Raw genomic sequence first — 10,599 nt, 5'->3', positions numbered from 1 at the left:
CCTACATCAACATAAGTATACAAAGGAGCTGATTAACCTAGCTAGACTTCAGGATGGTAGATCTGTTGATACTTCTTTAGAGGTGAATGTGAAATATTGCAAGGAGGAGGGTGATCTTCTTCCTGATCCCTCATTATATCGACAATTGGTGGGTAGTTTAAATTACCTCACTATTACACGACCAGATATCTCATTCACTGTCCAGCAAGTTTGCCAATTTATGCATGCCCCACGACACCTCCGTTTAGCCGCAGTCCGTCGCATTATTCGATACTTGTTGGGTACACCTAATAGGGGTCTTTTCTTTCCTGTAAACTCTCCTCTTGATCTAGTTGGTTATAGTGATGCCGATTGGGTCGGATGTGCAGATACTCGTTGGTCAATTACAGGGTGGTGTATGTTTCTTGGGAGTGCACTCGTTTCATGGCGAAGTAAGAAACAAGATCGTATCTCTAAATCCTCCACCGAGTCTGAGTATCGTGCTATGTCTTCTGCCTGCTCTGAGATTGTTTGGCTATGGGGTCTTCTAGCGAAACTCAGTTGTCCTCAGCTTAAGCCTACTCCACTTCATGCTATAATACTTGTGACATTCAAATTGCTGCTAATCCTGTGTTTCATGAACGCACTAAGCACATTGAAGTGGATTGTCACTCTATACGAGAGGCTTATGATAGTCGTCTGATTACTCTCCCACATGTTACAACTGATGTTCAAATTGCTGATTTGTTTACCAAGGCGATGACTCGACAACGACATCAATTTCTTGTCAGCAAATTGATGCTTCTTGATCATTCAGCATCAATTTGAGGGGGGATGTTAACAGAAAGAAAGATTACACATTACCATCTTTATGTAAATGAATTTTGGAATAATTTTATATTACTATATTAGGTCAATTACTTTCCATAGATGTATGTATTTCAATTTTTATATAATGGGAGAATCCCGAAAAGGGACGACATTTAGCCGTTGAAAATTAACACGATCAAATCAAAGGCATTTTGAGATAGGTTATTGTTGGAAACAAATGAAAGACGCTATTTGTTTAGCTAATGGACAAATAGAGCAATGAGCGTCTTTATGGTTATTACAATTTAATAACAGCTTGTCTTTCAACATTTCTAGCCGTTTAAAGGACAAATGTCCAAGTCTATTGTGCCACATTTGCGAAGACACATTATTTACATTGGAATTAGAGGAATTACAAGTAATTATAACTGGAACATATTTACAAGAATTGGAGCAATGTGCAGTCTCAATGACATAAAGATCTGCAACTTTATTACCCCTGCCAATCGTCTTCAAAGTTGGTATTTCCTAAATGAGACAACGATCCATAAGAAAGATGACTTGAAGTGAAAAATGTCTCGTTAAAGAAGTAACAGATAACAAATTAAATTGGAATTGAGGAACGTATAGAACATCATAAAGGATCAATGAATGGTTGATTTGAATTATTACAAAAAAATTGACCTGTATGCGAGTGTTGTTAGGAAGAGTAACAAATGAATTCGAGATAGGAACTAGAGTGTGAAATAGAGATTGATCAAAACATACGTGATTTGTGGCACCGGAGTCCACTATCCAATGCTTAGGAGAGTGAAGATTAGGGTGATTAGATATAGAGAAAGAGATACCTGCTGTGTTTATTGATTTCACATCAGGTTCTGTGCTATTTTTGGCTGATGTTAGATGGGAAATCAACATAGACAGTAGCTGATGGTACTGGTCTGGATTTAATGTCTGGACGAAATCACCAATATTTCCTTGATCATTGGACGATTCTGAGACCAGGTGTGCTGTTGCATTAACACTTTGATTAGAGTAAGAGCCCTTTTGCCTTGGCTTGTATCCATGGGGATAACCATGGAGTTTATAGCACTTATCTATAGAATGGCCAGTAAATCCACAATAGCTACAGACTGTGCGATCCTTCTGTTGATATTTAGCAGGCTGTAGTTTATTATTTGATCGATTACTCTCATTTTTGATGTAGAAAGCCATAGGATTATTTCCAGTGGATGTTCCTGCTGCATTATTCATAGTTCTCTGATGCTCTTCTTGAGATACAAGGGCAAATACTTTGTTAATAGGCGGTATTGGATCCATGAGCAGTATCTGGCTACGAGTTTGACAAAAGAATCGTCAAGTCCCATCAAAAAGGACATCACATATTCAGTTTGATAGTGATCTTCTAAACCCTTAATTCCCTTACACGTACACTTTCCACATGAGCAAGATGGCCTGTAATTGCTTAATTCTTCCCAGACCGTCTTCAGTTTGGTGAAATAGGCCCCTACAGTTAATTGATTTTGAGCATGATTCATCAGATCACGCCTCAATTGGAAAATTCTCGGGCCATTTTTCTGCTGAAACCTCTCCTTAAGATCATTTCAGATTTCATAAGCAGAATTCGAATATATAACACTCGTTGAGATTTCCTTAGACACGGAATTAAGTATCCAGGAGATGACAATATTATTGTTACGAGTCCAAGCACTAATCAAATTGTCATTACCTATAGGTTTCGGAATGGATCCACCAATGAAGCCTAGTTTATTTTTCACAGGTAAGGCGATCATCATACTTCTGCTCCAAGAGGCGTAATTATCACCAATCAATGGCTGAGAAACCAGAACGAGGCCTGGACTATCTGAAAAATGAAGATAATAGGAGCTCAATCCATCATCAGTTATCGAATTGCTCCCTGAAGAAATTGAACTTTCTGATGAAACCGTAGCTGAAGCACCAGTAGCCATGGAGATGCCGAATCAGATTTCAAAAAAAATAGTGATCGGTAGAGTTACTTCCTGATTAGATCAATAGAGATCTGATTCAAACTCTGGATAAGATGTAGAAAATGAGGCAAATCTGCTCTGATACCATATTGAATTCAGAGAGAGAAAATGGCGGGAAAAGTTTCTATTCAATAGAAAAGATGAAGAATCAGTTTATTGTTACAATCAGTCATTTATATAAATACACGAGGCGGGAAATGTAAGATGACAGCTCAGCATGTAGTTGGTTGGTAGTTAGCTGGAAGTGAAATATCTAATACCATTGGAGGGGAAACTCGTTTATTTTATTTTAATTTTGTATTCAACAAAAACCTGAATATTTTTCATCATGTTGAAGTGAGCCCTGAGGTACCCAAAACCAAACCAGAGCCGATCTCTAGGGAGAACTCCACCAGGAAACCTAAACCTGCGACTATAAAGGAAGATGTAAAAGAGGACGAAGTTGAAGATGAGAAAGGACTCACAACATACCCATATGAACGCCTTACAATATCATCACTAGATCCGGTCACGGAAATTGATGTGACCAAACGAGAGGTGTGTTTTCAAAATAACAGTGATTACAGGGTCATAGTCATTATATTTTCCATGACATTTTACAATTTTGTTCTGCAGACATATTTGTCTTCAAAAGAGTTCAAGGAGAAACCTGGGATGGCTAAGAGTGCTTTCTACAAGCTCCCCAAATGGAAGCAGAAAAAGCTTAAAATGTCACTTCTATTGTTCTGAGTCTTCTCAACGCATCTGGTTGTATCTCAGGTTACTCGAGCCTAGATTACAACAAAGAGAGCACTTGCAAATCTCTATGGATGATTTTCGCTTACTATATCAGTTGAATGTAACTGCTTAATTTAAAAATTGGTTCGTATGTGCTTTTCTCAAACAGTGAAGGGACCAATTCTCCGAGTAAGGGACATCGTCAGTACATTTTTAGCTGCTTCTGCCCCATAGAGGCTCATTTCCATAAATCTGGAAGTTTGGATCCATATCCTGCTACTTTTTTCTTGATGATTTAGTTGCACGATATTCCTTTAGTCACGGGTTTTTGAGAGCTTTCATTTTTGTTTTCCTTGGTTGTGATTGTGTTTTCAACATTGATTTAGCAGTGGTCTGGAAGTGCAGAAATTTTAGGTTCTTCGATGCTATGAGGATTCAAAGTGTATACAAGATCATTATTTAGATCATTTTTTTCTTATATGATCATTGCTCCATTAATAGTCACTTTGTGCCTTCAAAATTAACTTTTTATCAACAGAGATATTTTTCATTTTTTGCAAAATTGCTCGCTGGTTTGAGCAAATGGGCACTCTCTGTTTATAAGTTTGTTATAGAAGTGAGTTATACTCGACATGAATATTGACGCAACATCGTTTAATATGTAAACAATAATTATCATATCACGTGTTGAAAAAATTATTGCCATATAAAATCTTAACAAGTTTGATATTTTAGAGATGAAATATCAAAAGTCGATATGAAATTGTGAATGACTTGAAAAATATTGAGATTTTATTTGCAAGTAGGATACTATATTCGTATCATAGTTTTTATTAAGTGCATTATATTTTAATTGCATTTAAAGTTCTCAACTTTTTGCTTTCTGTAGTACTTAGTCGTTAACATTTCTGTGATGCATTTTCATTTCCAACATTTCATTATTGTGATAAAAAGCCCATTAGAATAATATAAAATGATTTATTTTCCCACCAAATAATAATAATAAGATGACAAAGCTAATGTTTGGTAGTAATTTTTCACCTCAAAAAAATCAATTTTTTAACCGTTATTTCACTATGTTAATAGTCATTTTTTCATTTATTTACTTATAGGTAGGACACACTTTTTTCTCTAATGATCAAAAAATCAATTCTCATAATCACTATCGAATAGATCCAAAGTATTTTTCGATGATGTAAAGTAACCAAAGGAAATTCTTTGATAGAAATGAAATGATGTATTAAAAAAATTGATGAAATTTTAAATATAAAAAATTTCGATAAGAAGAAAGTAGTAGGGAACAAGAGTTAATTGTTCTAATATTCACTGAACTTAGGTCCATGTCTTTGATTGGTCATTGAACTTTAAAATGTCGAGTTTTAATCACTGAATTTAAGTCCATGTCTTTGATTGGTCACTGAAATTTAAAACGTCGAGTTTTGGCCATTGTAGATTATTCACTGTAAACTCGATATTTTTCAAAGTTCAACAGTCATGCTAGTGAGTAACGTACGGTATTCCAAAGTTCGGTGGCCAAAACTCGACATTTTAAACTTCAATGAGCAATCAAAGACATGACCTAAGTTCAGTGAGCAATCGAAGACATTAATCTAAATCCAGTGATCAAAACTCGACATTTTAAATTTCAGTGATCAATCAAAGACATGGACCTAAGTTCAGTGACCAAAACTCGACATTTTAAAATTTAGTGGTCAATTAAAGATATGAACCTAAATTCAGTGACCATTAGAACAAATTAACTCAGGGAACAAAATGTTGAGGATCTTTCAAGTATTTGTGAGTTAAATGTTTCGTTAGCCACTGAACTTTGCACCATGTCACGACTTACTCACCAAACTTACAAAATTGTCTCGTTGGCCACCGAACTTCACTCCGTCCAACTCCATTACTCATCGGCTGAAATCCGTTAGCAAACGAAATGACGTGGCAGACGGAAAATCCATGTGACTAGTTAAATCCTTCCAACTAGTTGTAAGTTATCCAAATCAGCGTCCACATCGGTGAGCAAAATAATTTTGAACCCTTACATAAGCGACTTCAGAATCTGAAAACTCATTTGCTTCCATCCCAAAATCAAATCAACTCCAGAGCCCTAATTCACCATACCAAGAACTCTCTCAATCTAGAAATTAATCACTCCAAGAACGACGAAGAACCCAACATTTCTGTAATCTCTGCTTTGTTGGAACGCACAACGTATTGTGAAGGTAAAAATTTCATTTTTCTTGTTACCCATTTGAGCTTGAGCGACGAACAGACAGTGAGAGGGGAGGTAGTGGCGCGAGGGAAAATTTTGAGGAAAAAGATTTCGTTATTCCTTCTACCATTTTCACCGTAGTTCAGTGTTTGCCCATTTCCATTTATTTGTTTTTTACAAACGAAAATCGAGATGAACATGAATTTATGAATTTTGTTATAGTATTCCCTTCATAAAGCCTCTACATCTCTTGATTTTGTTATAGTATTATCTTCAAATAATTTGTAATGTTCTAAAAGTAGAAAATATATCCTGCAAACATGTTCTACATAATTCTATAAGGGGTGGATTTGTTATACTATTCGTTGAGGCAATGCAAGCAGATAATGTTTGTGGGAAGTTTATTTTACATTTTATTATTTTGATTATTCTTGGAAGATGCTTGATTTTGTGGAGATTGCAGTGAGTTTCGTTTAATTTTCTCATTTATGTTAGTTTTCTCCTCACTTGGTTTGAGATGGGAGGAAGGAACAAATGGTTGTGTCATGGTTGCCAGAAGGCGAGCCACTACTTGTTGGATTGCCCGACAAAAAAACCATGTCCAGTATAGGGCAAGGGATTCAGAAATGCATGGAAGTCGAAAAGAGGATTGAAAACTTAGGACGGTTAGTCTTCTGCTGCACTAACGATTGCAATTATTTCAAGTGGCTTAATGCGGACGAACATTGTCAATATGAGGGTCAATCAAGTGCCACGTCGGAAATTAATGAGTTGTCGGGTTTGTTGACGCATGTTGCTAAAATAACCGAAGAAAAAGACGTGGATATCTCAGTCAAATTTACTTTTCGCAAGGGAAAGGGAGAGACGGATAACGGGAAGCAAAATGGAGGAGCTTTGTGAAACGGAACCAGTCATGGTAGTCTCAAGTTTGTGTAATTCACTGGTTAAATAATGTATTTGTAGACGTCGAACTTGTAGTTGTAGATCAATCTTGGTATTTTGAAATTCACTCTTGTAATTTTAATGTTTCTATGTCACAACATTTATTGCAATTTTGTCATTTGTGGATCAATTTCGTTCTCAAAATGGTTCTATCTTCTCTTCCCTCAATTGACACTTGTGTTGTGTTCTTATAGTGGTGTCAATTATGTTTTGGTGGCAGTTGACATTTTCATTGTTTTAGTTATATCGTGTTTTGATCCATTGATTACAAAATCAGTAGCTGCTGGAATGTTTATTTTGTATATAACCAATCAAAAACTACTTCTGGCCATTCTGGTAAATGACATATTCAGGAAAGGGGTGTTGACCAGGAAGACTGAGGTTCACCATTGCTAAACTGCGGTGAAGAAATGCACCCACAAGAACGATAAACACAATGCAGCTTCTGCTAAACATTTTCAGACAACTTTCAGAGGATAATGTGCTTCTTTTTAGCTTTTTCATTCAGATGTTGTAATAGTAATGGATTTACAGATTCAAGAATTTGAACATTTTCAAGTGTTAGAGTGAGTACCAGAGAAGAAGACTAGTAATGGGATTTTCTGTTCTTCTTCTTTTTCTCACTTTGCGTGTTACTGTAACTGATATTAACACTTTTGGAGAAATTAGAATTCAAAAGCCTATATCATAAATCAAAAAATATGTTTACTACTTCTGGCCATTTAGGACCTTATCAAAAAAATACCGAAGCCTGTCATATATAGCAATATGTTTAAAATTTACATGTCAACAACATTAACACGAGATAAAATCTGAATTCAAAAACTACTCCAAAAAATCAGTGGCTTGTCGACTTTAAACACTTGGCTACTTCATCTTGCTCGGCATATGCCTGCTTCACTGCGCCAACATGATGCAAAAAAGTTAGAATACATTTTTTCGTACATATTATTATCATCACTAGACTACACCCCTTACCATATGTTAGCTTCAGCAGAGAATGCAAAAAGCTTCAAAACACCCATCACAACTTGCATCAAAAATAAAAAAACACTCACTTCGGTTACGTGTTCCTTCTGGTACACGTCGATTTGCGTGGCTTCTTTTTCGTGGCTTCAACACTCTTGTAATACCAGATTCGACTTCTGCCCGGTCAATAATGTCATCCACGACATCTTCGAAGTTTACGTCGTCGGTTGGAACATAAACTGAATCGGGCTGAGTGAACACCATTGCTGTATCACTAGATTTTGGCCCACCAAAAAGCAGTTCACGAGATAACGTTGGGGTTGGAATGAAGTGAAATGTTAGCTTGTTCCCAAAATTGTGACTCTATGATGCTCGTTGTCCCCTTTCTGGAACCATTTTTCCCTACATAATGCAATCATTAACATTATCAGAATACTTATGCAATCTACAAAATATCACAACGGACATCGAGAAAAATATTTAAAAGAATACTAACTCGTTCATCGACTGCTCTATCGCATTGTGTGACAACTTGTTTTATATTACCTTCAAACCAATCCTGTCCACGAAAAGTGAAAGTCAAAATACATTCTTCAAAAAATGCCCGGACAGAAAGCAAGATCATACTCACAGAATCCAGAGCATCCGGCTTAAAGTGGTATCGCTTATTGTGACCTTGCTCTCCATATACTGAACAAGTTATTTTCAAACGTCCCTTTCTCCGAATATAGTTCTTTTCTCGTTAATGCACTATCACATCTTCATCTGCTCATTTTCTCCGATTTATTTGTCTTTTTCCCTTTCGTGGTATAACCCACGACGATGGAATAATATCAAGCACATCCAACCGTGGCCATAAGCGCATACCATTGATCGGGTGCGTGATACTATTGTAGCATCGCATATACGTTTCAATTGTGTAGTAGTTGTGAACGTAGTCTTTTGGATCATTTCTGCAATCCCTAATCACTATAACTGCATGCACGCAAGGAATGCCAGTGAGCTCCCATTCTCTACATGCACAAGTTCTCTCATGTAGATTAACAACATAAGTCACAAAGCTGCATTCAACTTGCCATTCAGGACCACCTGAAAAATGTAATGTGCATTCACGCGATTCCTCAGCATTCTTGAGATATTTTTTCTTGATCTTCGAACACAAGCATCCTGTACATCTCATCATCTTTTCTTGACGCTTTTGAATCCTATTCATGAAGATTTGTTGTAGTGACGTCAACATTGACAAAATCATCTTTTCTCTGTCACTTCGCAAAGTCTTGTTGAATCAAAATATCACTCTTTGATCGATCCGAGAAATGTGATCCGCTCCATTCTTGCGGGTGTCATTTCGTAAGCCATTTGTGTGCCTCCTCACTAAGTTGATGAATTTGTTGCATCCAACATTGGTAGCCAGCAACAGTGGTCGACTTGGCGGCACGCCATAAATAATTTTTAAGAATTTTACTCTTAAACCTAGCATTAAAGAAATTCATATATATATGTCGTACACAGAACCTGTGCTCAGTCGCAGGGAACTACTCATCTCTGACATTTTGTAGCCCTTTTTGTCTGTCCTTCATTAGAGTCCAACCCCTTCCATCTCCAATACTAATATCCTCAGAGAGGTATGTCAAGAACCATCGCCATGAGGCCGTGTTTTCTTTCTCAACCACTGCATATGCAACTGGATAGATGCAATCATTAGCATCAATACCAACTGTAGTTAACATAACCCCTCCGAAAGAACCCCTTAAGTGACAACCATCAACACGTACTACCTTCCTACAGCCATCTCGAAAACCTATCTTACAACAATTGAAGCATACATAGACCCCCTAAACATCTGTTCCTGTAATGCAATAATGACCATCGACCTAACATTTGTTTGTAGTACCTCGGCTGCATAAGAACGCGATTACCTAAATTGCTCTTGTAAATTTCCTACTAAAATTTTTTTAGCATATCTCCGCATTTTCCATGCCACATTTCTACTAATGTTTGTGAGGAGATCCTTCTTCACAGTTGCCAAAATTAGCTCGGTCTTCCAGTTTGGGTTAGCCTTGAATTGCTCTATATATCAACGCGTCAAGAATATGTAATTGCAGTGTCTATTAAATTGGTCCCGACTAAGGTATGCTCTAAAGTGTAAGATTTAACTTGTAACCTCTCTGATGCATCCATTTTCGAAGCCCATATTCGTCATTGGCAACCTGATTTGCAAATTCCTTGGACTCTTCTTTCATCATTTACCTTAAACTCTACATTGTACCCGTTCACTGTACCATAGGTTCGCACTGCCTCTTGGAACTTTGATGCGGAACTAAATATTTGACCCACCTCGCACTGAGGATTTTTAATGTCTTGATCAAAATTGAATTCAGGAAAGTGATGACCACCATCCTCGTCAGATGAACATTGGGAGAATAGTTCGTCTGACGATGGTAGCTCCAATTCATCCACCTCGATATCAACAAGAATAAATGCAAATGGTCAGAGTTTAAGCCCATGTTAAATTTCTTCACGAAGGTGTTTAAATTTCTGTTTTTACCTTTAAATTTTTGTCATACAATTAAACCACGTTTAAATCACACAATCTGTTTCTTTCATGAAGCCCATATAAAACAAACTATAACATACGGAACACCAAATAGTGGCCATCACGAAGATACCTTAGCCCGGAATGAAAGCGTTTAAACTTATGTTGATTCCTTTTTTTTTTCCAAAATTTGGACGAAAATTGTTAACATGATTTCAATACTCATTTTTTAAAATGCAGCTAATTGTCGAATGAAAACAGTTTTATTACATTTACCTCCCAAAAGTTTTGGATAGAATAAAATACATATATATAGCTTTGGCACACAAATGAAATCTTCGGTTGCCTAAAACATAAAATCAAAAATTACCTTCGTTTTGTCCATCCATATAAGTGCCAAAGAGATGGAAGTAGCTTTT

This window comes from Olea europaea, chromosome 2 (genome assembly GCF_002742605.1).
Source record: "Olea europaea var. sylvestris chromosome 2, O_europaea_v1, whole genome shotgun sequence".
NCBI classification, from domain to species: Eukaryota; Viridiplantae; Streptophyta; class Magnoliopsida; order Lamiales; family Oleaceae; genus Olea; species Olea europaea.
The sequence above is the reverse complement of the archived record's forward strand: the minus strand, read 5'-3'. Positions refer to the sequence as shown.